The sequence below is a fragment of the Geotrypetes seraphini genome, chromosome 1, assembly GCF_902459505.1.
Source record: "Geotrypetes seraphini chromosome 1, aGeoSer1.1, whole genome shotgun sequence".
NCBI classification, from domain to species: domain Eukaryota; kingdom Metazoa; phylum Chordata; class Amphibia; order Gymnophiona; family Dermophiidae; genus Geotrypetes; species Geotrypetes seraphini.
The window spans coordinates 475,909,503-475,936,323 of NC_047084.1; the positions used below are offsets into that span (position 1 = coordinate 475,909,503).

Below are 26,821 nucleotides of genomic sequence, written 5' to 3' on the forward strand. Positions count from 1 at the left end.
GCGGGGCCAGGAACTCAGGGAAGTGTTTTTGTCCTCCATTGCACAATGGGGGGATGTCTGTCTACCTGTGGGGATCCCTTGATATGTTAGCTAATTTTAAAAAAAGGAATTTGTCTTTGATTATACTTAACAAATCAACCCTTATTTGTCTGTGCCACTTAGAATGGCAGATATTTGGTGTGGGCTGGCCCCCTCTGGCTCCCTGGAAGAGGACATAACCCGTCAGGTTTTTATGCATTCTTTTGCTGTCAGTTCCTCTTCCAGTCAGCCAATTTTTGCATTCCAATGGGAAAACCCTTCCACTGGACAAACCTCCTAAGTAACCTGGACTCGTCTATCCCAGGGCTTTAAAAATAGCCCCACTCTATTCAGCACCGCCCTTGCTTCAGATCTTGCCAAATTCTTCCCTTCATCTGATTCCCAAGTCCTGCAGTATCCCGGGTTTTTTTAATGAGTTCTGTCTGTCCAAATGTATTAGTGAAGTTTAAACTGTCAGTTGTTTAAAGCAGGAGAGAGGAGTACCCCTCCTCCTCCTTTTGTGATAAGGGCCATGAAGTGTTTAGCACTTCAAATGCGGTTTCTCCTGAAACAGATAAGTGGTTTTGCATTTGAAGTTTTTGGCTATGTTATATAAATATAAACGAAATAAATATAAACGAAAAATATGATTTCTGGAACTTATATTCCATGCTAAAAAGAAGTTCTTTGTCTAAATTTAGACGTTATTTGTCTAAATTTAAAAATTCTGAAAAGGACTACATCTGTAATTTGATCTCTTTGATCTTTAAGCAACTCTCTCTCCTTTGTGAAATTCTGTAGGAAGGGGGAGTAAGTCTCTACTGAGACCCATGTTGATTGTAACAAAAAAAAGAAAAAATTGAACAATTTTTAAACTTGTGAGTACAGTAAAACTTTGGTTTGGGAGCATAATTTGTTCTAGAAGCATGCTTGTAGTCCAGGGCACTTGTGTACAAACATACATACTTGTATTGCAAGCTCTTGCTCTTTTGGAACAGTCACTGCATTCCTGCAGCGTCATATAGAGAGGAACCATTGGCTCAGTTGTGAAAATGTGATGCTTCTATACTCTATGTACGTGTATTGCAAGACGTTGCTGGTATAGCAAGTTAAAATTTAATCATTGCTTGTCTTATAGAACACTTGCAAACCAAGTTATTTGCAATCCAAAGTTTTACTGTATATTCCAATCTTTATTTTGTATTTCTGTTTATAAAAATGTAAGTTTAGGTATAACAATGTAATTTTTAGGAATGCTTTTGTATTGAAGTAAATATTTTTGCCAGTCAGCTGATAGTGAAGGGACTGCTGCTTTAGAGAGCGCTTGTGTCAGACTACCCTGCTTAGTGGGTGGATCCAGAACTGCATTTAGCTTAATTTTATAAGTCAGCTCTTTGGGGTAGGAACCTGATATAGAATAGGGATTGAGAACAATTATGTGTTAGTAGACATCTTAAGTTCAATTATTTTGTACCTTCTCTAATCTTTTGTAAACCACATAGCACTTCACGGTATTGCGGTATATAAACTGTTATTATTATTATTTATCTGAGTCTTTCAGATAGTGGGTCTGCCTTTTAAATTTTCCTGTGGCCTTATTTACATTGATTTCAAGTATGCCTTCCTTGTGTCACCTACCTTGGCTTTCAAATCTCCAAGGGTACCAGGTCCCTTCCCACACCGAGGTCCAGGCTGTCTGTAGTCTCCCTGTCCCTGATAACTGCAAGGCTCTGAGCACCTTTCTCAGTATTGCAGGATACTGTCCCATCTGGATCCCTGATTTCTCTACTATTGCTCGTCCTCTGTATGATTCCACCAAAGGCGCTGACTCAGCCCCTTTTGTCTGGACCCAACTTCAGGAGCGGTCTTTTCGCTGCCTCCAAAAACTTCTGACTCAGGCCCCTGCCTTTTGGCCCTTCTGCCCAAGAAGCTGAGCTGTATGCCCTCACTTCTGCCCTGCGCCACTCTGCCTCTCAGTCTTGCAATATATATACTGACTCCAAATATACTTTCTTTAACTTGCATTCCCATAGGGCCATCTGGAAATATCGAGGTTTCATTACAGCCTCCGGCCGCCTGATCCATCATGCTCCCCTTATTCTTGACCTTCTTGAGGTCGTACAACTACCCTCACGTGTTTCTGTTATGCACTGCCATGCTTACAGATGCGTGACGGACCTTGTCTCTCGTGGCAATGCCCTTGCTGACTGCACAGCCCAAGCTGCCCCCTCCTTCGGCTCCTCTGTACACCATTATTCCTTTTTTTGGACTCCCTTACACCCCAATACACTTCTCAGGAACAGACTTGGGCATGCACTATTTTGGGCCAGTCTGTCCTGAAAGGGGAGTGGATACAAAATGCGCCAATTCAAGTGCCAAGCCAGACCCACACACTGATACTTCAAACGCAAGCACAGCGGGTACCCTCATATTCATTCCTCAACACCTGGCCCTCACGATTGTCAAAAGATGCCATGATCTGGCACACTCTGGAGAACCCGCTATGAAAATTGACTCTCAAGAGACATTTCTTTATCAATCACCTTGATCAGCTAGTCCGGAATATGGTCCGACAGTGTGTTGTCGGTTCTAGAATAAAATTCCCAATCAGATGACTGCCACCTCTTGGATACCAACCTATTGGAACATATCCGATGCAGGTTCTGTCTGTAGATTTTACCCACATGCCCATTTCCCGTTCCCTCAGTCACTTCCTAGTCTTCACAGACACCCTGACTAGATGGATCAAAGCCTTCCTTACTTGCACTGAATGTGCCAGAGACGTAACCAAACACTTCCTGAATAATTCCGTGCTTTGGTCTCCCTGTTTTTATAGGCAGTGACAATGGCCCTGCTTTCATTGTCAATGTTGTCCAACAAATTGCTCAGGCCCTCCAAATTGAATAGAAATTATATGCTGCTTATTATCCTGAGAGTTCTGGTCAGGTCGAAAGAATAAACAGAACTCTTAAGACTCTTCTCATGAAACGAATTGAAGAAACTAATCTGCCCTGGCCTGTCCTGCTGCCTTCTGTTCTTTTTCAGATTAGATGCATCCCATCTAAGCTCCATTTGAGCTCATGTTCGGCCAGCAACCACCCATTGTGAACCCAGATCCTGGTTCCTTTGCTACTCTGGGATCAGATATCCTCCAGAGTCAGGTCCAATCTTTAGCTAAAGCCCTTCAAGAGCTCCATAAATGGGTCCTGGAAAGGGCCCCACTATCGATAGCTACACAAGTTCATGGGTATGTCCCTGCAAATACAGTATGGCTAAAACTTGGAAGTCAGACCCCCTGAAACCTAGGTGTATAGGTCCTTTTACTGTCCTAATTTCTTCTCTTACAATTGTCAAAGGTGTCCGGACATGAAACTTGGTTCCACTACAAAACGGATCTTCAGCTGAAGCTTTCTAAGACCTCAAAAGTTCTGAATATTTACCACTGTATTTAGCAGGTGTTCTGAATATAATTCTTTATAAGTGTTTGAGTTTAATTGACTGCCTGTGGTTCACCACTGCCTTTAGCAAGTGTCTTGAGTATAACTGTTTGAAGTTTTCAAAGTTGTGCCTGAAAGAAAAATGAGTTTCCTATGTTAGTATATATATATCTGATATTTGTGTTGCCCTTACTTTTGCTTCTTTCTTCTGTATTTCTTTCCTATTGTACTTAACAAGTGCAGCCCCTTTGCCTGATGTTTGTTTGCATGAAGCAGTTAAGTACAGAAAGTGTCAAACATTTGAGGGTATTTTCTGTTTCCAACCTACTGGTGATGAAGTTTAAAAGTGGGCGGAAATCTGCATTGATAATGTTGAGGGTCCACTTATCAACTAGACTCTTATTGTAGACCCCTCTCGCCCGGTGTTTGTATTTTGATACATGTGTGCTATTTGATGTTTCTCAAGGTCATGGTACTACCCCTAATACAGTTTTGTGTGGCTCCCTAGATTAACTGTGTTATTATAACCTGATGCCTTTAAGAACTGCCCCTATGAGGAAACCTTCACTAATGGTGGAGCCTGTCCTTTATGAGAAAGTGTCTTGTGGGCCACCTACAATAACCCACACAAATATCCCCCTAATACCCCGTCTGCCTCCCTTACTATAAGTCCTAGCTCCGGCCCCTTGTGTACTACAGGCTACTGTAATCCCATGGTTTTCACTATCACTGACCCATATAACTGGAATGCCAATGTCCAAGTCCAGAAGGCCAGAGACTGCATGGCATTGTATATTGATGGTAAAACGTGAGACCCAGGTACTGATGTATATGTCCGAATTGTATCCCACTCATGTGCTCCTGTCTATCACTCTGTGGTGTTTCCCCAGTTTTATGAAATTATGAAAGTAGATACTAATATCCTGTAATCACTAGAAATCTGTTTATATAGTTTGCTGAAACTATAGGTCAGACTCTTAATGTTAGCAATTATTTTGTATGAGGAGGGACTGGTATGGGAGAACAGTGGCTATGGGAGGCAATGCAGCTGGACATGTTAAACCTGACTTCACAGACCCTCACTTTTACGTCAGGTCCACGACCTTCACGATGGGCCTTGCGAACCTCCATTGTTGCTTCCCACTATCTTCAGCGCCCTTTAGACACTGCTTAATGGAACTTTCTATGAATGATGGTCAGCTCCTGATAGTTGATACTGGCTCTGTGATCTGTTTGCCTACTCTTGATTGCCTGCTAACTAGACTGGTACATGTGTACTTTGCATGATTCGTCCCAGCTTCTTCCCGATGATGTCATAGTGTTCCCTCTAAGCTGAGCAGGAGTCCTCCACCCACAGTCTCACCAATAGAGGGTGCTGTTTTACTGTCACATTTTTCAATTGTGAGGGACAGGCAAGTTCTGCAGGACTCCAGGGAACATACCTGTCCTTAGCGACTGAAAATATTCCACCCCCTAGTGGTAGCAATGCAGCTGGAGGACACCTGCTCAGCTTAGAGGGAACAGTGCCTGGGAGCCCCTGTATTCAACACCAGGGGTCACCAAAAGCGGTCTACTTCCACCAATTCCCTTAAAATAGGTGAATGGGGTGATGACTGGCCTGCAGAACGGATCATTGCTGCTTATGGACCTGCCACATGGACTGAAGATGACACCTGGGGCTATCGGACCCCAATCTATATGCTGAACTGCATTATTTGTCTATAAACTGTACTCGAACTGATAACCAATGAGACCTCCCAAGCTTTGAGTACCATTGGCAGAGCGAATGCTAAAATGCGCACTGCTATTTATCAGAATCGTCTAGCTTTGGACTATTTACTAGCTGCTGTGCCTGTGATAAATTCAACCTCTCCAACTGCTGCCTTGAACTTAACATAGAAACATAGAAATAGATGGCAGATAAGGGCCCACGGCCCATCTAGTCTGCCCATCTTAATGTCCCTCCCCTACCTTTGCCCTGTGAAGAGATCCCATGTGCTGATCCCATTTGGCCTTAAAATCAGGCACGCTGCTGGCCTCAATCACCTGTAGTGGAAGACTATTCCAGCGATCAACCACTCTTTCAGTGAAAAAGAATTTCCTGGTGTCACCTCGTAGTTTCCCGCCCCTGATTTTCAACGGATGCCCTCTTGTTGTCGTGGGACCCTTGAAAAAGAAGATATCTTCCTCCGCCTCGATGCGGCCCGCAAGATACTTGAACGTCTCGATCATGTCCCCCCTCTCTCTGCGCTCCTCGAGCGAGTATAGCTGTAATTTGTCAAGCCGTTTTTCGTATGGTAGATCCTTAAGTCCCGAGACCATCCGGGTGGCCATTCTTTGCACCGACTCCAGTCTCAGCACATCCTTGCGATAATGCGGCCTCCAGAATTGCACACAGTATTCCAGGTGGGGCCTCACCATGGATCTATACAATGGCATAAGACTTCCGCCTTGAGTAAAGTGATACTTGAGTAAAGTGATTGAGAACGATGTGGATCGTATCACCAAACTGGCTCATGTTCCTGACCAGACCTGGTGTGACCTTACTGCAGACTGGATCTCTGGTACCTTCAGCTCCTGGTTGCCCTCTGGTTCAGCACTGAAGATCATCTTGCTGGTTGCCGCCCTGTCTTCTCTGTTCCTTTGCTGCCTGCCCTGTGTGGTCCCCATAGCCATAAAGCTGCTCCACTGAACTATGGACTCTGTTGTCAACTGTTCCACTGCTGCATTGGCCCTTGCCCTCTCCCAGTATTGTCCCTTACCCACTGGGTAAGGGACAATACTGACCCCTAACTTTATTTTGTCAGGCTTGGCTCCTTAGGTACACCAGCCTGAAAGGGGGGAATGTAGGGTCATGAAATGGTTAACTGTTGTTTAAAATATTGCTCTGGCCTACATAGCTGAAAACAGTGTATAATCTATTGACTTCATCTGCCTAAAATGTATGTCCCTACCTTACCACATTGTAAGCTGAATAGATAAGAGTTTGAGCCATGATGTACCCTGCCCTTCTGTACATTTAACTGTAAGAGTTAGATAAGTGTCCTGCTAGTGACCTGCTAGTGTGAGCTTAGAACCAATGAGTGTTAAGAAAAGTAACACGTGAAAAGCTTTTTCTAGAATTCAGTTGTATAGCCAGAAAAATGAATAAATATCTCTGTAACTTCCTGGTTTCGGCACTTCTGAGCCAGCTTGGAGCTCAGGGGTCCAGCATGCATGCTGTGAATAAAACTTGTACTTTCTTCACGCCTCTGACTTTGTGTGTCCAAGTGACCTTTCAGTACAAATTATCTCAGCTTCTTACAGCAATACCAACTTTAAATAAATGAACATGAAAATTGATTTGGTGGTTTGCAGTACTCTTTTTATACTATTTCACCACCGCAGTATCATAGCGCTGTTGAAACAGTACCTATATGGTATCTTTACTCCTCTCCTTCCTTTATCTTGATACATTTACAGATTCTCCTTTGCAAGAGGTAAACAACAATTTAAATTATCTTTTCCTTCCAAGAAAGGGATTAAAGGAGTCAAGATTTTTAGTCAATCTCTGATTTTTAAGTTTTCTCAACTTTAGAATGACCTTCCACTCCTTTTAAGGAGTTCTGGTTCATTTCAACTTTTTCGTAAATCTTTAAAAACCATTTTATTTGCTAAACACTTTGAAAATTAATCTTCCGAAACTTAGTCTTATTCTGTATGGTTTTATTTGTTAAGTTAACTATTGTAAACCCAGTCGAGCTTTCTTGGAATGATGTCTCGGTATATAAAGCCAAGCCTTAGATTAGATTAGATTAGATTCCTGAAAGATAAATACAACATGCCATCAAAAAACTTGTCAGACAAGGAGTTCCACAAAGCAGGGCCCACATACAAAAAAGTTTGATTTCTTGTCAAGACTAATTTAACTTGACTGAGATGAGGCAACAAAAATAGCTCCTTTTGAGAGGAGCACAAGAATCTCTCTCTGCAGCTGGTTAGACGTGTGTCCGTCCAGAAGAGGTTTGAGAATCACTGATTTCTGGGATATTTATTTCATTCAAATTTTAATTTATGCTTTTAATGCTTTTTTATCAGGAGCAATGTTATAGATAGGATGCTTATTGATAGTGTACCCTATTGACCACACAGGAAAAAATGCCAAATTTATGCCCTCCTTTTCTATGAGCGTTGGAGCAGTTACCGCCGCTGCCAGTGCTAAAATCCGCGCTACGCATTAGTAAAGGAGGGGGTTAGTTTTTTTTCCTGTCATTTTGACTTAAAAATGATAAAAAGCATAGGAAATGTTCAAATGAATGCACATCCCTAAATAGCACATGTTTGTGTGTGGTGTTTTTTTTTTTTTTTTAATAGTGCTTAATCTTCCCTAGTTGCTCCTTTTGTGACACCAAGGTCCAGTGGCACAAACATGAAAAGAGCAGAAAAGAGAGAGCCTTATATGGGGAGAAGAAATGGGGAGGGGAAACATGCATGGGATTTTGAATTCATTTATCGATTTGATAATCCATTCCCACAAAGATATCAGAGCTGCTATAAAATATCAATAAAAGACCACACTAAAACAATACAACTTTTTAAAAAACCTGTGTAAAATCATGTAATTTACAAAATAGGAACTTATTTAATTCCTCACAAAATTAAATATAATCTGTTCGGACCACTGAGAGAAGGATTAGATTTGAACACAAATCCATTAGCCCAGTATTCAGCCATGGTGGACAGCATTTGTTTTAAATGCCAGCTGCTGTGGTTAAGTTATATCTGGATATGTAGGCACCAGAGCTGAATATGAGTATAATGAACAGTTGTAGAAGTTACCTGGATAATGGTGATATTCAGAACTGAAACAAATCGATAGTGGGGAACCGGTGGACATAATATACTTGGACTTCCAGAAAGCATTCGACAAGGTTCCACATGAGAGACTTCTCAGGAAAATACAAAGCCATGGAATAGAGAGGGTTATACAAAGATGGCTAGGAAATTGGCTGGAGAACAGAAGGCAGAGAGTGGGCATAAATGGGAAGTTCTCAGACTGGGAGAAGGTGACTAGCGGTGTACACCAGGGCTCGGTACTTGGGCCCATCTTATTTAATATTTTCATCAATGACCTAGAAGAAGGAACATCCAGTGAGATCATCAAGTTTGCAGATGACACAAAGCTATGCCGGGAAATCAGATCGCAGAAGGATAGCGAGGAACTCCAAAATGGCTTGTGTCAGTTAGAAAAATGGGTGGAGAAATGGCAGATGAAGTTTAATGTGGAAAAGTGCAAAGTAATGTATTTAGGCGGAAAGAACAAGAAACATGAATATAGAATGTCAGGTGTGACTCTAGGTAAAAGCAAACAGGAAAAGGACCTGGGTGTACTGATAGGACAATGAAAACGTCAGCACAATGCGCGGCGGCGGCAATGAAAGCAAATAGAATGTTAGGCATGATAAAGAAGGGAATCACAAGTAGAGCGGAGAAAGTTATAATGCCGCTATATAGAGCAATGGTCAGACCACACTTGGAATACTGTGTATAACATTGGTCTCCCAACGTAAGGAAGGATATAAAACTGCTGGAGAGGGTGCAGAGACGAGCAATGAAGCTAGTTAAAGGTATGGAGAACTTGGAATACGAGGAACAACTTAAGAGACTGGAATTGTTCTCCCTTGAGAAAAGGAGACTACAAGGGGATATGATCGAGACCTTCAAAATAATAAAAGGAATCGACAAAATAGAGCAGGAAAAACAATTATTTACAATGTCCAATGTGACGTGGACAAGAGGACATGGACTGAAACTAAGGAGGGACAAGTCCAGGACAAATATCAGGAAGTTCTGCTTCACGCGAGTGGTGGACACCTGGAATGCTCTCCCGGAGGAGGTTATTGCGGAATCCACCGTTCTAGGATTTAAAAGCAAACTAGATGCACATCTCCTTATGAGAGGCATAGAGGGGTATGGGTGACTTAATTTATGCCAGGTGTACACCTGGCAGGACCTCTGCGTGTGCGGATCGCCGGACTTGATGGACCAAGGTCTGATCCGGTGATGGCAGTTCTTATGATCTTATGTTACCCAAATAAACATCTAAATAACTTGGGTGAGGAATATTTCTAGGAGTTTCCAGATAACTCCTGAATCCATCCTTGAACCATCTTGATGTTATCTGGGTAGCGTCAAGGAGATCGACAGAGATTTTCAATGGCATTATCTACATAATGTTGCGAAAAATTCAGGTATGGCCTTGGTCAGTAGCAATTATCCTGGTGAAAGCACTTGTTCTCCAGATGCCTCTAAATATCAGGCCACATGTGTTCAGCGTTTTTCTAAACGTTAGATCACAGAGTTCCTCTTGGATGAGGGGTAAAGTACAGTGGGAGTAGATTATAGTACCTCTTGGGAGAAGGAGATGAGGCTGAGAGAAAACTGATAATGGAAAAGAGTTTTGGGGGAGATGGGCACAAACAGGCAATTGTTCAGATTGGGAGGGAGATGACTCAATAAAGCACTGTGGTGTCAATCTGAAAGTCTAAGGCAACATGAACCCAAAAGGTAAAGGGGTTCCAGAAACAACTTAGTTATATTTTCTAGTGACTGCCCTTGGTTGATGGAGGCTGATTTTGACATAAGAATTGCCGCTGCTAGGTCAGACCAGTGGTCCGTCGTGCCCAGCATTCCGCTCACGCAGTGGCCCTTAGGTCAAAGACCAGTGCCCTAACTGAAACTAGCCTCCTTACCTGATTACGTTCTGGTTCAGCAGGAACTTGTCTAACTTTATCTTGAATCCCTGGAGGGTGTTTTCCCCTATAACAGCCTCCTGAAGAGCGTTCCAATTTTCTACCACTCTGGGTGAAGAAGAACTTCCTTACGTTTGTACGGAATCTATCCCCTTCTCGTTCTCTCTACCTTGGAGAGGGTGAACAACCTGTCTTATCTACTAAGTCTATTCCCTTCATTATCTTGAATGTTTCGATCATGTCCCCTCTTTTCAAGGGAGAAGAAGCCCAGTTTCTCTAATTGAGCAAGAAGCTAAAGAACAGGCAGTTTGGAAAAATTAGTAAAACGAGAACCTTGATGGGAGCAAGAGGGTGAGTTGTAGAGGAGAGCAACTGAACAGTATGTCAAAGATTTTTTGAAAGCGAGGCAGAGGCAAAAGTAAGAGCAGGAAGAGACTAGTTTGTGGAATTGAGGCAGCATTAAGAAGAGAAGGAAAAGGATTGGGGCAAAGGGAGGTATTTGGAGAAGGGTTAGGGGTGACATGCTTGGTAGAGAGGAAATCTTGGACAAGAGGAGGAAAGAGACAATGAGGAAAAACTGAACAGAAGAATATTTTTAAAAAGTGAGAGACAGCTATAGAAAAAGGATGAAATAAACATCAATGCATACACTGGAGCAAGTGGGATAGTGTGGGGGGCAGACCACCGCCCCCCACACTATGGTGGGGAATCCAGCACATCTCCTCCTCTCTGCCCCCTGCACCTCTTTGGGTCTTCTCTGCTACAAGCAGAATCTCCAACCTGCTGTTCACGCTGGCCTTGGCTCTCCCTCTGAAGTCACTTCTTGGCCACTCCATGTGCAATTTTTCTGTAAGGTAATCATGTTTAACTTCTGTCAGAACTCCTGTTTCTCTTATCTGCCTAAATGTTCCACCTCTGCTTACCTCTGTGCTGTCTATTAAAGAATGAAGAATCATGGATTTGATATACAGCCTTTCTGCGAGTACAATCATAGTGGTTTACATACAATCATACGCTATATGTAGGTACTCTTTTCTCTCCCTAATGGACTCACAATCTAAGGGCTAGATTCACTAAGCAAACTGATCATGTGTGATTGGTTTGTGAGCCCTTTAAGACCTGATTTCCCTCCAACCCGATTCAGTAACCTCTCCTCCAATCTGTGCATGCAAATGAGGGGAAACGGCATGCAAAGTAGGCAGGGACGCGATTCACTAAACTTTTCAGGAAACACCGACTGAGCTGGCCGATCCAAAAAGAAGTGACTGGTGGGGACCAGTCGCTCAGGTCCTTTCCGACTGCCCTGTCTTCAGCCCCAATCTCCTGCTCTCGCCCTGAATCTCTCCTGCTACCCCGACTCTCCTGCCCTTCCCCGCAGTGCAAGCCCGTGGTTTTAACCCACAGGCTTAAAGCGGGTTAAAACCACGGGCTTGCAGCAAAAAAAAAAAAAAAAAGTTTCCTGCTGAGAGCATGCGCAGACCATCTACAGGCAAGGAAGATGGTCTGCACATGCTCAAGGATAGCTCTCTAGCGGTCGGTGGGGAGCATGCCAATGATCACCCCCATTTGCATGCAGACCTTTAGTGAATTTGTCGGCCTGCATGCAAATGGACACAGATCGAATGGTAAGTGAATCTAGCCCAGTGGTCTCAAACTCAAACCCTTTGCAGGGCCACATTTTGGATTTTTAGGTACTTGGAGGGCCTCAGAAAAAATAGTTAATGTCTTATTAAAGAAATGACAATTTTGCATGAGGTAAAACGGTTTATAGTTTATAAATTTTTCCTTTTGGCTAAGTCTTAATAATAATATTGTAATTTATAGCTAAAGAGACATAGAATCTGTTTTATTTTACTTTTGTGATTATGATAAGCATACTGAGGGCCTGAAAATAGTACCTAGCGGGCCGCAAGTTTGAGACCACTGGTCTAACCCTAAGTGCTGTACCTGGGGCAATGGAGGGCTAAGTGACTTTGGTCACAAGGTGCTGCAGGATGAATCAAACCCAGTATCCCAGATTCTCAGCTGAGAATGTGTTTTGTGTCGACTTTGTTGTACTGTGCATTGTTTGAATGCTTTTTACTGCTGGTAATTGAGTATTGCCTATGCTGTATGCCACCTTAATTTCTTCAAAAAGCTGTTAAAGAAATACTAATACGCAAAACGTACATTTTTTTTTTTTTACATCATTTAATATTACATTACATTAGGGATTTCTATTCCGACGTTACCTTGCGGTTCAAGGTGGATATATCAATGATACAAAATCTTGTGCCTTTCTAAGTATGATAGATATCTGATGTTTGCATCTCCAAGCATCTAAGATGCAGTTTAGGGGGTCTCTAGTAGCCAGGGAACTTTCCTACCACACCTGCAGGCATGAGGAAGATAACATAGGCTGGAGAGAGGAAGCAGGAAGCGGCAAATGGGTTACAGGAAAAATAGTGGGAGAGGTTAGGTAAGGTAATAAAGAGACCAAGGAGAGATGGAAGGGCAGATGCTGAGATGAGTGGAAGGGTAAGGTAGGCAGCGAAATCCAACAAGTCATAGGGCTCCTTTTACTAAGCTGCGGTAGCATTTTTAGCGCGCGCTAACCCCCATGCTACGCGGGGAAACTAACGCCAGCTCAAGGTAGGCGTTAGCGTCTAGCACGCACGGCAATTTAGCACGCGCTAAAACCACTAGCACAGCTTAGTAAGGACCGAGAAAGTTTTTTTTTTTTGTGAAGGGAAGGATCTTTTGATTTCAAAAGTTCAAATACTAGCACACACCATATAAAAGACCAACAAAAACTATCAGTGTACAATCTTGAGTGCTAAAACTGAGGAAGAGTCTTAATGTGATCGAGAAACTAGCAAACCTGATTAGTGCATCTGAAAGCATCAAACCAAAGCTGTCAAAATAAGCCCAAAGTGGAGGCGCTTATCTAGAAGAGCAAAGAGGTATTCCACGCTTAATACTATGGGGGTATTTCACCAGTCATGCATTCCTAAAGGAACTCGGTTTAGCTTTCTTCTATGGAGTTTCCTTAGGATGGCATGGCTGCAGTTCTGTTCTATTTAACATCATACTTTATGACTTCAGGGGCCTCTGCAACAGGAGACCATCATGCTAACTTGCCCTGGTATTCCTACAGGCGCCATTGAAGGCATGCAAAACAGACACCATCCAAAATAATGGAGGGGAGATGAGGCTAGTGCCCATCTAAAGAAATACCCCAAAGCATTAAGTGTGGCTTTCTAGGTACCTCTTCAATGGGAAAGAATTTCTGGAACAAAAGGGTCAAGTTATGGGACAGATTGTTCAAAAATTTCCTTTTAGGCAGACTAGATAGGCCATATGGTCTTTGTCTGCCTTCATTTTTCTAAGAATAGACCCTTCCTTAAAAAATTAGGGACTACTTTAAAGTGTACTTATTTCCTCCAGCTTTTCCACAATGCTAATCCCCTTCTGTATATAGCATTCAGTCTTCATTCATGCTGTCTCCTGTTGTCTTACCGATCACCTCTTTCACCTTGAAAACCATTAAGCAATTGTAATACTCTCCTTCCCTCTTGTTTGTCCTGCTTGCATGTTTTGGTTTTAGATTGATATACTTTTGTCCCGTTTATAACCTTGAACCAGAACTTAACGTGGCAGGAATTTACATGCTGTCAATTTACTTTTTAGCGTGTGTGGCTTCAACAAACATGAACCAAACCTCATGAGGGAAGGAAACAGATGCCACTAACTTGGTGGGATTTGTGGATGTTCTTCAGACCTTGCCACTAAGTAAAGCCACTAAGGGGGCCTTTGAGTTTAAAAGTACATGGATGCTCAGTCTTTCATATTCTGAAGAATTAAAGGCACTGTGAGAAAGCCTTGTAATGCGAGCTTGCTACGTGCTGTGCTGGGAATAGAAAGTCTCTGGAACAATCCTTTCTTTTGTACAAGGCTGATCTGAATTTGCAGTGAATAAAGAGCAAGAAGATGCATCTGACCCATATACAGAAAACTGAGAGAGCGTATTAATTCTGCATTTTCCTTTACAATTAACACCTACATTTGGAAGTTTTCAAACCTGCACCTGCATTTGATTATACTTAACATCTGCAAACTGAGCTGGCCAACAGTAGGATAAAGCACTTACTGCGCAGTAAGCATTATGCTCAAATGTAAGGCACTTCGGGCCCAATTCTAAAGACGGCGCCCGAAGTTAGGCGATGGTAGGCAATTAATTGGGTTTAATTGGTTTAATCAGCACACTAATTGGCTGCACCGATTACAAAACAAACAACCGCCCCCCACCATGGCTGCCGTTATCCCGCCTATGGAAGTGCCTTATAATGCCACTAGGCATTAGGTATTGGAAGACACCTCTGTAGGCGCGATTCTCATGAAAGGTAGGCGCTTTGAAACCCTGGCCTGCATTTCTGGCGCCTGCCTTTCACACAGCTGTGATTCTGTAAATGGCTCCATTGTGTGATTCATGTATCAAAAAATTCATACCAGGGATCCAAGATGGCGATCTGAGATAGGACGCGCTGAGCTGCGTGTCACAGGATTGTGCCTTTTCAATTTCCTTAACGGTAATTACTTACCGCGATGCCGAAGAGACGGGGCCGGAGTGCCGCTTCTGCCTCGCGGCATCCTGGAGCCCCGGGTCTCGGGAATATTCAAGATTTACTGCGGCGCATGCAGGAGGTCGCAGCGATGTCGGATGGCGGCCCGCTGACAACACAGGGAGGCGAAACCAACGTGGATGTTCCTGGGCCCGACACAACACTGAGCCCCAACGTTAGGGCACCGCCCCCGCAACCCCAGACGACCAGCTCTCCCAGGGGCAGGGAAACCCCGGATTCATTGGTTTTCTCCTCTCCAGAGGCAAGTAAGGATCCACTGGAGAGCTTGGAGGCTGGGGCCCACTTTTCTAGGGCCCCCATGGAGATATCTGGGGGAATATCATCTCAACATGAGGGGGAAGGGCTGAAGACATCCCCCGAAGGACTTCAGAACGGTGAGAACTCTACATTTACACAAATTTCAACTGAATTGATTAAACCTGCAGAAGTGACTTTAGACTATCTGGGACTTAATGGCTGGTTTTGTTAAAAATATTACTCCTATACTTCAACAAATTGAAGGGAAAATTAAGGAACATGATAAGGAATTGAAGGATTTAAGAGAAGAAATGAATACTTCTAACTCATCTGTTCAAAAAATAGAAAAAGAAATTGTATCATTGAAACAAATTCAAGAGGCCTTAGTTAAAGACAATATTAGCCTAAGGAAGAAGACTGAAATGCTTGAGAATAATTCACGCAGTAATAATTTAAGGTTAATTAACTTTCCAAGACTTGAGTTAGTAACACCTAGAGATATGCTTAAGAGATATCTAGTAGAGAACTTAGAGATACCCGAAGATTCATTACCACCATTTTCACGGGTTTATTATTTGCCTGATAAAGAACAAAATCAACAACTAAAAGAAAAACCTTCAGATCAAGAACTTCTAAATATATCACAGATCTTAGAAACATCTGAGAAGGATTTAGCATCACCAGCCACTATGATTATTACTTTAGCTTTGCCAATTGATAAAACATGGTTGTTAAAACTTTTCTTTAAAAATAGACAAAAAAGCTTTCTTGGTTATAAAATACAAATGTTCCCAGATTTGGTACGGGAGACACAAAGGCGCCGCCGTGAATTTCTTCTTTTGAAACCTGGGGTTTTATCTTTGGGGGCAACCTTTTATTTGAGACATCCGTGTAAATGTATTGTATATCACCTTACTCTTAAATATGTGTTTTTTGAACCATCACAATTGACAAATTTCGTGGCTATGTCTCGCCTGAATGTTAACAATCTTTGAGCCCTATATTTAGGATATTGTGACTCTATCTCAGTGCTATAGTTCTCAGTTTCTTTTATAATTTTCTTTTTAGATAATTTCACCAATTTTCTATAATTCTTGGATCCTAATTGTGGACTTGAGCATAAATAGTATATTTGTTTAATTTAAGATTTATATTGCTTTGTATTTGATATCTATCCTATTCTTGCTTTCTGTACAAGTGTAATACTTGAAATTTAAGTTGAAAATAATAAATTAAAAAAAAAAAAAAATTCATACCAGGTAAAGGGCAAAATAATGTAGAAAGTGCAAAATAGTGCCTGCTAATCAATAATTATTATTATTTCTAAAACCTCAGGGTCTTCAGTATGTCAGCAGAGTCTCAAGACCCTTACTGACTGAATTCTTCATTCGTCCCATAGGTTAGATTAGCTTTTTTTTTTTTCCTTTTTTTTCTTGTATCTTAATAAATTCATCTTCCATTTCATTTTTCTATTTCATTATTTTCACTTCTCATTAACAATTCATAGTGTCATGAAAAATCAATACTTAGCTTGCTTAGCAGCGACACCTCTCTGACGGAAAACAAACCTGAATGAAATGGTTTAGGCAGCGCTCTTTCACTTTTTGCTTTAACAAGCTCACCTGCTCCCTGAGGAAAGGGTTGAAGCGGGTACTCTGTCGGAGAGGTGTTGCTGCTTGTTAATGAATCCCAAGCATTTCCCTTTTTACAGATTCCTTACACATCCAGGGGGGTGGGGTGGGGTAGGGGAAGGTATTTGGGTTTGCTAAAGGTATTTATCTATAATATTGGAATAATATATGCATGTGCAGTGTAATAGTTATGTGAGGAAGGGAGGGAGAAAAGGATTGGTAATGTATTAATTTTGTGTATTTTAAGTGCGTTATGTATAATGCTCATGTTTAATATACAGTATTTGTATTGCACTGTCAAAATTTGAAAATCAATAAAGAATTAAAAAAAGAAAAGAAATAGAAGATGAATTTATTAAGCTAAAAGAAAAAAAAGGGGGAAAAAAAGCTAATCTAACCTATGGGACAAATGAAGAATTCAGTCAGTAAGGGTCTTGAGACTCTGCTGACATACTGAAGACCCTGAGGTTTTAGAAATAATAATAATTAATAATAATAATAACTTTATTCTTCTATACCGCCATAGTCATGAGACTTCTAGGCGGTTCACACCGAAGAGAGCTGGACAATCAGCGAAGTTACAATGTGTTGAGATCTGGGATACAGTATACAGACACTTACAAAAGCATATAGAATCTTACAAAAAAGTCCGGGATACAGCGTGTAGGGTCTTACAAAGATTATTGATTAGCAGGCACTATTTTGCACTTTCTACATTATTTTGCACTTTACCTGGTATGAATTTTTTGATACATGAATTTTTCACAAAGCTTTTATATTAGCTAGTGTTCACTTTTCCATTGTGTGATTGACCCGGCCCTTTTTAAGGCCAATAACAGTACCGCTTACAGAATCCGAGCTGTCGTGCTCATTCCAAGTGAAAAAGCCCTTCTGCCTAGATCTCACTTTTCAGCCCAAGCAGTCCTGAGGAGCACTGCCAATTGCCTCACACTTCAGCTTGTGGGAGGTAGGAGATGTGCTGAGCTCAGTGGCTGCTGTCATTTGCCTCTTGCATAAATAGATCACTTTTAGGGAAGGAGATCATCTCTCTTCTCTTCTCCCATAACTACCATGTCTTTATTTAGAGGGTATATAACATTTCACAAGTATATAAAGTTGCTAAACAAAAACATATTCGCAGTAAAGCCTATTTAAGAATCGGGAGGGAGGGGGGAGGCTTTTATACTAAAGTGCAGTACGTTTTGCACTTGTGTTAAAACTGTGTTGTAAATGTAGGAGGCATTCCCAGCACGCCCAGTGCAGGCACTTACCTCATGGCATCAAATCACATGTCTAATTTAATCTTTCTCATTTTCCTGTTATTGATATTTATAAACTTAGATTGTTAGTTTAACTATTCTATCTTTCCTTATAATTTAACTATACACTTCTCCCTCCGTATTCGCTGTGATAGGGGATTAACAGACCCACGAATACAGAAAAAACGCGAATAACTTTTTCATATGTTATTTGCTGTTTTCTATTGAAAACCATCGTGAATATGGTGAAACCGTGAATAACATGGTGGGAGACCTGGCCTGTTCTTGAAGGAGAGGCAAAACACAGTGAAGAAAGTGCTGGGAATCAGCGATTTTCTCTGTAAACGCTTGGAATCGGCGATTTCTTTATGCATGCTGACGCAATTTGGGGGGAGGAGCCAGCAAGCTAAAAACTGTGAATAATTGAAACCGCAATTGCTGAAACCGTGAATATGGAGGGAGAAATGTAATACTTAGCTTCTTGGATCTTGAAGGTTTTTTTTTTTTTTTTCTTTGTCTTCAATGTTCTTTACTTTCGATGGGGTACTTATTTTCCTCCCTCTTATTATGTATCTCTGTAATGTTAGTGATGTCTTCTCTTGTATGCTTAGATTGTCAGCCTGTTCAGGACAGAGAGTAGCTCAGTGCCTATACAGTAAAACCTTGGTTTGTGAGCATAATTTGTTCCAGAAGCATGCTTGTAATCCAAAGCACTCGTATATCAAAGCGGATTACCCCATAGGAAATAATGGAAACTCAGACGATTTGTTCCACAACCCCAAAACTGTAATACAAAATACTATACGTACTTGTATTGCAAGACCTCGCTCATTTAGAACAGTCACTACACTCCTGCAGCGTCAGAGAGAGAGAGGAACCATCGGCTCAGTTGTGATGTGTGCATATTGTATTGCAAGACATTGCTTATATATCAAGTTAAGATTTAATAAAATGTTTTGCTTGTCTTGCAAAACACTTGCAAACCAAGTTACTTGCAGTCCAAGGTTTTACTGTATTTAGTATTGTAAACCACTTAAGCAGTATATCAAATGCAATAAATCCAATCCACGGTATGTAATATGGAGCAGAACTGACTGAAAATATTTTTTTTAAACTGCCGTGGTGTCATATCCCCCTCTCCCTGCATCTCTCTACCAATCCATTTGCCCTCTCTCCTTGCATCTCTCCAACAATCTGGTCCAGTCCTTACTCAACCCCCCTGGACCATCCCTCCCCACTAAGCCAATTCCTTCCAGTCACAGTACAAAAGCCCGCATCCAAATGAATAGCCCCACCTCCTGGGTTTAAGATCCATCCCTGGAATGACACTTTCCAACACCTTGGGGTCACCATCAGTGATTGAAGTAGGCCTGAGTGGGAAATTGGGAATGGTCCTCATCTGCTCCAGCCAGGAACTGCACCAGTAACCAAAATGGCATTGATGACTCTTTAAGTAGGCTCAGGGTCAGTGGAACCATTTTGATTCTTGGCACAGTCCCAGGTCTGATCAAAGAGGGGCTGTTTCTGCCTGTGCTCACCCCAATCTCTGATAGTGAGCCCTCTTCCTGGGTAAGTTCTGATGGTTTTAGGAATATAGAGGAAGGGCTTGTGCAAAGAAGGTGGTGTTTATAAAATTTTTTTGGGGGGGTATTAGATTTCTGACAAGGGGATAGGATCAGTAGAGGTGTTTGGAGGAAGAGGAGTTACAGTAGCGGAACCAGATATGTGTGGAGTTGGGGGTCAGACATTGGGATGGGTACACTGTTACGGAACTTCTGACAGCAGCCACGCTACTAGACTGCTAGCATTGCTACAGTTAATGCCTCCTCTTGAAATTGTGGCAAAAGCGGCTTTACTATCAGCAGTTGCGACAGCCAGCATAGGATACTAATTAGAGAATGACACGGTGACAAAATTCATCACCGGTCCCGTTCCCGCGGATAACCGCGGGAAATTATCCCATGTCATTTTCTAGTGTCTATTTCAACTTTGGTCCTTCTACACCAGCATTCTTCAAAGCAAAGCTTGCGGGTCAGTGGTTGTGGCCATTCATACTCTGATTCTTATGTGAGCCAAGGATAATGAAGCCATTGTGACATCACTGATGTGATTGGCTCTTAGGCACTGGTGGATTGAGGCATTATGACATCACAATAACTGCTCTGGATACCAGAGACTGTCATTCTGTAGTGTCTATCTTAACCTCAGTCCTTCTACACCAGTATTCTTCAAAGCAAAGCTTGCGGGTCAGTGGTTGTGGCCATTCATACTCTGATTCTTCCCTCTCTCTTTAAAGAATGGCATGAAGATGGATTCCCGCGGTTATCCGCGGGGACGGGAACGGTGATGAATTTTGTCACCGTGTCATTCTCTAATACTAATCTGCATGCTAGCTGTCCACAGCCAACTATGTTTCTAACCTACCCAAGTCATGACCATTTTCCGCCTGTATGCACGTTGAGTAGCTAGTGTAAGTTTTCTTACCGCTTATGGTTTTAATGCACAGTGGACATTAGCACAGGTTTGTGCTATCTAATGTGCAGTAAAACCCAGACTAGCTGCTTAATGCAGCTTAGTTAAAAGACCTCTTAGTATCAATGCAGAAGAAAAATGACACATTTATTTTTCTGTTTTATGAAAGGAGCAGCAAAGCAAGGGATTAAAAAATGAAAACTTAAATATAAGGAAAAGTCTAAGGGCTCCTTTTACAAAGGCGCGCTAGTGGTTTTAGCACGCGCTAGCCGCTACCGCCTCCTTTTAAGCAGGCGGTCATTTTTCGGTGCGCGCTAATCTTTTGCGTGTGCTAAAAATGCTAGCGCACCTTAGTAAATGGAGCCCTAAGAATCTGCTCAGCAAACACTCATTAATCAACAGCCATGTTTCAACAAACCACCAGTAACTCAGTGTACTGGAAGTACTGGGCAGTTCCAATGCTTTACTTTTGAGAAGAAATCACGCTTAGTGAGGTTCAAATAAAATATATTTAACAGTTTAAAATGCCATGCATTTACAAAGGAAACTAAGAAAATATTGACTGCCAAGAGATAAAACCTCTTAGCTCATACTGAGAAATGTATTTATTTTTGTCATATATAACATGACATGGATCAAAGTAAATTCACACCTACAAAAGACAGGCACAATACATTGAGCTCTATTTTGAGGTAAAATAAATATTATAAGCAGTGTTTCTCTATGATGTTTCCAATAGAAATTTAAGTTTAAAGATCCTTCTCACTTACCTGCCTTTGTGACTGCCAGTCGTCATCTGATTGTGTCCCCTGTAGAGGGCTCCCTTGTTACATCACCATTCATGTTGCATTATAATTACGCTGGATGGTTAGTGCAGCTACGTAATTTTATTTTTATAATGTGGCCAACAATTTCCTGTTCTTTTTTGGATCTCTGTACATATAGGGCTCCTTTTACTAAGGTGCGCTAGCATTTTTAGCGCACGCACAAGATTAGAGCGCACTAGCTGAAAAATTGCCGCCTGCTTAAAAGGAGGTGGTAGCGGCTAGCGCGCGGGGCATTTTATCGCATGCTAAGTGCGCGCTAAAACCGCTAGTGCACCTTAGTAAAAGAAGCCCATAGTGTGGACTAAAATTGTTCTCTACAAGTTTTACTTGATTTGTTATTGTAAACTTATAAGAGTACATTTAAAAAAGGATTTTCATCCCTAAGTGAAGCATCTTGGCATTTCTATCCTACTAGTTAGAATGAGTGAGCTGATGATGCTCTGCTTCTCTCTGTTCATTTCCATCTTCCAAAGTAAACTTCTTTTTTTGAAGTTTATTACTGTTCCAAATAGTAAAGCTGCTCATTGCAGAGAGATCATACCATGGTTCAAGGTTCGCTATGAAATCTTTTCCTTCAAAAGATTAGTGGTTTGTACTACAGGTGGGTTTCCTATATGCCTGAGTTTTTCTGCTGTGTTATAAGTCTTTCCTTTCTCCTTCTGCCTATTTTCCTATCTTCTCATTCTAGTTCTGTTTCTAAGCTTGTTCCATCTATTTCAGGGGGTCATTTTCTTCTGTTAGGGTCCCACCTTACCTGAAATTCTTGGCAGGATCAGGTAGTTCTTCTTTTATCCAGCTCTATACATAGCATGTATGTTAGTCTGATTGTTCCCGTTCATCTCCAGATAATTTTCAAGGTCAGGGGCTTTTTTAAAAAATAATTTACATTCTGCATATCCTACAGTTCTATGCAGATTACAAATTATTCAGATACTCAAGCATTATTCCCTAACTTTCTAATGGTATCTAATACAACAGTGCCTGCATCATTTCTACAGAGGTGCTTTACATTGTCTAACACCATTGTAGGCATGGCTAATGCCAGAAGTGGCATTAGGCATCGTAAAGCACCTTCATAGGCATGATTCACCTGAAAGGCAGACACTGGAAATGTAGGTCTTGAAAACCCTGGCCTCATTTCTGGCACCTACATTTCCTGAAGTTGCAATTCTATAAACGGCACTGTTGCATGATTGACACGCAGTCGGGGACTGTTTTTAAGGTAGCTGATGGCGACGACTGCACCATTTTAGAATCTGGGTCTTAGTTCATGGAGACAAAGCACCCTGATAGGCCTTCGAGCCAATACCACACTCTGTTGCTGCTATTCACGGACTGGTGGCCTAGGGTTTCAATTTCTGAAAACTTAAAGCCAGTTGATGTGGTTTTGTTTGCTTCCTGCCTTGCAGTGCTGTGGTAAGAATTTGCCAAATTGACATATGCTGGATGATGCTACTGAGTACAAAAGAATTAAAATAAGAATAGTAAGCCAAGGAATCTTATGAGTCATAATGCAGCCTGGATCAAAAGCTGTGTTCTTGTGTGTAAGGTGCAAAGTCTTTTACACAGGAGCTCTGTGATCATGTTTTCCTTACATTATACTGGAGATTAATGCATGGCTGCATGGATGGAGTTGGCAAGAACGTTTCGGCTTCCTGGACCATGGGATGATTTTCCAAGAGCTGCTGAGCAGGGATGGTGTATATCAAAGAAGGGAAGAATTGTCTTCAGCAGTAGACTGGCTAACCTACTGAAGAATCATTAGGGAAGGGTGATCAAAGCCCTCAGATAAGTGAATCACTAAATACCTCTACATAAATGGAAAAGGGGGCAATGTCTGGAAAGCAATACAGTCAAACCTCGGTTTGCGAGTAACCCGGTTTGCGAGTGTTTTGCAAGACGAGCAAAATGCTCAGCAAACTTTTGACTCGCAAACCGAGTGTTGACTCGATTTGCGAGCACTCCCCCCCGATAACCGGCATCGCTCCCCCCGCTCGCAAAGGCCCCCTCGCTCCAACCGCCCCCCCCCCCGATAACCGGCATCGTTCCTCCCTGCTCGCAAAGGCTCCCTCGCTCCAACCGGCCCCCCCCCCCCCCCGGTGCGAACTGCCCCCCCCACCCAAACAACTTAAACTTACCTCCCCTCCCTGTCTGGCACCAGCACGCAGGCATTTAGGGTCTTAAGTGCCATACAGCATAATTTAAAATCAATCTGGTTTTCTGCCGAGAGCCAGTGTAACTCCATGAGGAGTGGTGTGACATGATTGAATCTTGATTCGTAGAATAGAAGTTTTGTTGCAGTGTTTTGTATCAGTTGGATTTTTTTCATTGATTTCACTGAAATGCCTTAGAGTAGCGCATTATAGTAGTCTGATGAGGACAGAATGGTTGATTGTACTAGTATCCTAGAGTTTTCATAAGAGGCTTTATGGTAGAGTTCCTTTAGGATAGGCATGAGTAACATATAGATGGCCCACTGAACTCCTAGTATACAGTCTTGAAGGCTTACAGATGTCCCCGCAAATGGAAGTGTAAAGAGCTCTTTCTGTCCTCATGGAAATGTTTTTATTTTCTGTATTTATCTGGCACCCTTAATTAGAGTACTTTGCAAACAAAATGATGAACACTATAGCAGAAGGGCCAAAGGTAGCTAATGCCAATTGCTGCCATTGACTTAATTGATGATGAACTTGAAAGAATGGCTTTTCAACATACTATACTTTTGAAAATGCTTGTCGCAGGTGATGCCTGAATGTCAGGGGGCGCGTTTGTTCGTTAGATGAAACTTAAAATGTATTGTTGATGAAATTGAGATGGAAGTACAAGAATGACTGGGGAGTTGATAGAAGAGACCAGCCACTGGAAATTGTGAAGATTTTGGAGGGGTTGGAGGGTAGCATTTAATAATCTGGCTAGTCTCAAAGCTTTGCTCAAAGATGCCCTGAATCTGAAATAATAATAACAGTTTTTTTATATACCACAGGACCGTGAAGTTCTATGCGGTTTACAAAGATTAAAAGATGGTACAAATTGAATGAACTTAACAGAGGTGAAAGATAGTGGTTAACAGTTCAAGGGAACCGTTATTGAAGAGAAAGAATTGAAAAGGTCAGCTGTCTAGATACTTCAGGAACAGATATGTTTTTAGGCGTTTCCTAAATTCTTCATAAGTGGAAGACGTAAGCAATTGTTCTAGATCTTTACCCCATAATGTTGCTTGATGTGAGAGAAGGTATTGATGGTGTCTTTTGAGTTTACATCCTCTAACTGGGGGGGAAACGAAGTTCAAGTGTGTGCTTCTCTTATGTCTGTTGGCTGAGAAGGAAAAAAGGTCAGTTATGTATTTGGGGACTAGACCATATAGTGTTTTAAAGCAGAAACAGGCGAACTTAAACTTTACGTGTGCCTCCATCGGTAGCCAATGCAGCTGTCGATAGTAAGGTGTCACGTGGTCAAACTTCCTCAGTCCGAAAATCAGTTTGACCGCTGCATTTTGTATAAGTTGTAGTCGTCGCATATTCTTTTGGGAAATTGCTAAATAGGCGATGTTACAGTAATCAAGTTGACTCAGTATAAGGGATTGTACCAGAATTCTAAATGCTAACATATCAAAATATGCTCTAATGGATCAAAGTTTCCAGAGAGTGAAAAAACCCTTTCTGATCAAGGAGTCCACTTGGTCTTTCATGGTTAGGCACTGATCTAGTGTTACACCCAATACCTTCATAGTAGTCTGAATAGGATAACTAAGATTATTGATGCATAGTGGTGTTTTGGTGTCAAGTGGATGTGGCGAAGCTACAAAAAATTTTGTTTTTTCTGAATTAAGCTTCAGTTTGAATTCAGACATCCATTGCTCCATCAAATTTAGTACTTCTGATGCTTTGGGAGTAACTTCCGAGAGAGAATTAGCAAATGGGATGATGATCGAAAAGTCATCTGCATAACTGAATAGTTTTATCCCCAGCTGGGTCAATTGCGCACCTAGTGAGGACATGTAGACATTTAAAATCAATGGGGATAGTGGTGACCCTTGCGGTACGCCAGATGGATTGCTCCAGGTTTCGGAGAGATCGTAATTGAAATGTACTTGATAGGTACAGGACATAAGGAAGCCTCGGAACCAGTCCAACACCTCTTCCCTAATGCCAATTGCATCCAGGCATTGTAGCATTTTCCCATGGTCCACTAGGTCAAAGACAGAGCTCATATCAAATTGCATGATCAGGGCATTGAGGCCCTTGCTGAACAAGAGACGCAGATTATCTAAGCCGCAATTACTGTCTCAGTACTGAACAAAGGTCTAAAACCGGATTGAGTTTCATGTAAGAGAGAGAACTGATCAAGATATTCCATCAGTTGGGTATGTTCCAATCCCTCCATGATTTTTACAATAAATGGAATGGATGCTATTAGTCTATAGTTGGTTATCAGTGCTGATGATTCTTTACTATTTTTTGGAATTGGGGTTATTATTATGTGACTTTTATTAGTGAGGAACTTATGGGTTATGTAATGCAGCAAAGATAGTTTAAAGTCTAATGGAGCCGCTCTGTGCAACTGGCTTCATGATCTCAGGAACAAAATTAAAGAACCAATGTAAGCAGCTTATTTTTTCCTTGTCCTCAAGACTGAAAAATTATTCCCTAGCTGTCCCAGCTGAAAAATTTAAATTTCACTGGTAGGAATGATAAAAGCTTGTGAAAACAGGCCTAAAAAGGATATTTGGAATGAGGCAGCTGAAAGGCAGAAAATGCTGTTGTGAATCTTTTTCACTTTAGAATCATGTTCCTTGACAGTGTGCTGTATTGTAGGGGCATAAAAGGGTTGGAGCAGGGTTACCCTGAGGATTGCTGGTGTCGTGGATAGTAACTAGGGTGACCAGGTTACCCGTTCCATAAGAGAGACTTTTTGGCCAGTCCTGGTTTTAAATTTACTTCCCAAAGCAGTGTGTGGTATTCGTAGTACATGATTCTGTCCATTGATATCAGTGCTTCAGGTCCCATAATGCACCAGGATGAGGTTGGCAGAAATCCAAGAATGGCTAAAGTGTCTTCTTTATGCAATGGGTAACCTGGTTACCCTGATAGTAACCCTTTGCTTGAAATACTACCAGTGCTTCAAACATTGTGTTAGATGTGTTTACATTCATGACTGATGTTATATCAGAGGTGGTTTTGAACAATAGAAGAATGGAGGTGGTCGTCCTTTACGATAGTCCCTTTCCAGCCTCTCCCTACCCCAAACTGCCTTGCACAATCTTGAAAATAGAACTTTGTGATGTGTTAGTCTGCAACTGTAAGGTTTTTGACTTTTAATTTAGGTATTACACATAAGGTTATAATGAGATATTAAGACCCTTATTTTAGAAAGTCTATTAATGTTTTGGACATCTGAAAACCGGCATTTAGACATCCTTATTGCAAGGATGTTCAAATGCTAATTTTAGAAAGCCTAAAACTGCAGAAAGTCCTTATGGCAGTGGAGTGTGGTCTGGGCATGTTTTGGGTGGGCCAAAATATGGGCATCCAATTTCTCTTTCAGAAGGATAAGGGATGTCAAGGTCCGAAAAGATGAGTTATTTAAA

At 41.7% G+C, this 26,821-nt stretch overlaps 1 protein-coding gene across 9 annotated transcripts in view; it reads left to right on the forward strand.

The window, feature by feature from the left end:
* Positions 1-26,821, forward strand: part of KANK1 (KN motif and ankyrin repeat domains 1) — a 384,339-nt gene that overhangs the window by 213,858 nt on the left and 143,660 nt on the right. The gene's annotated exons all lie outside the window — the stretch shown is intronic.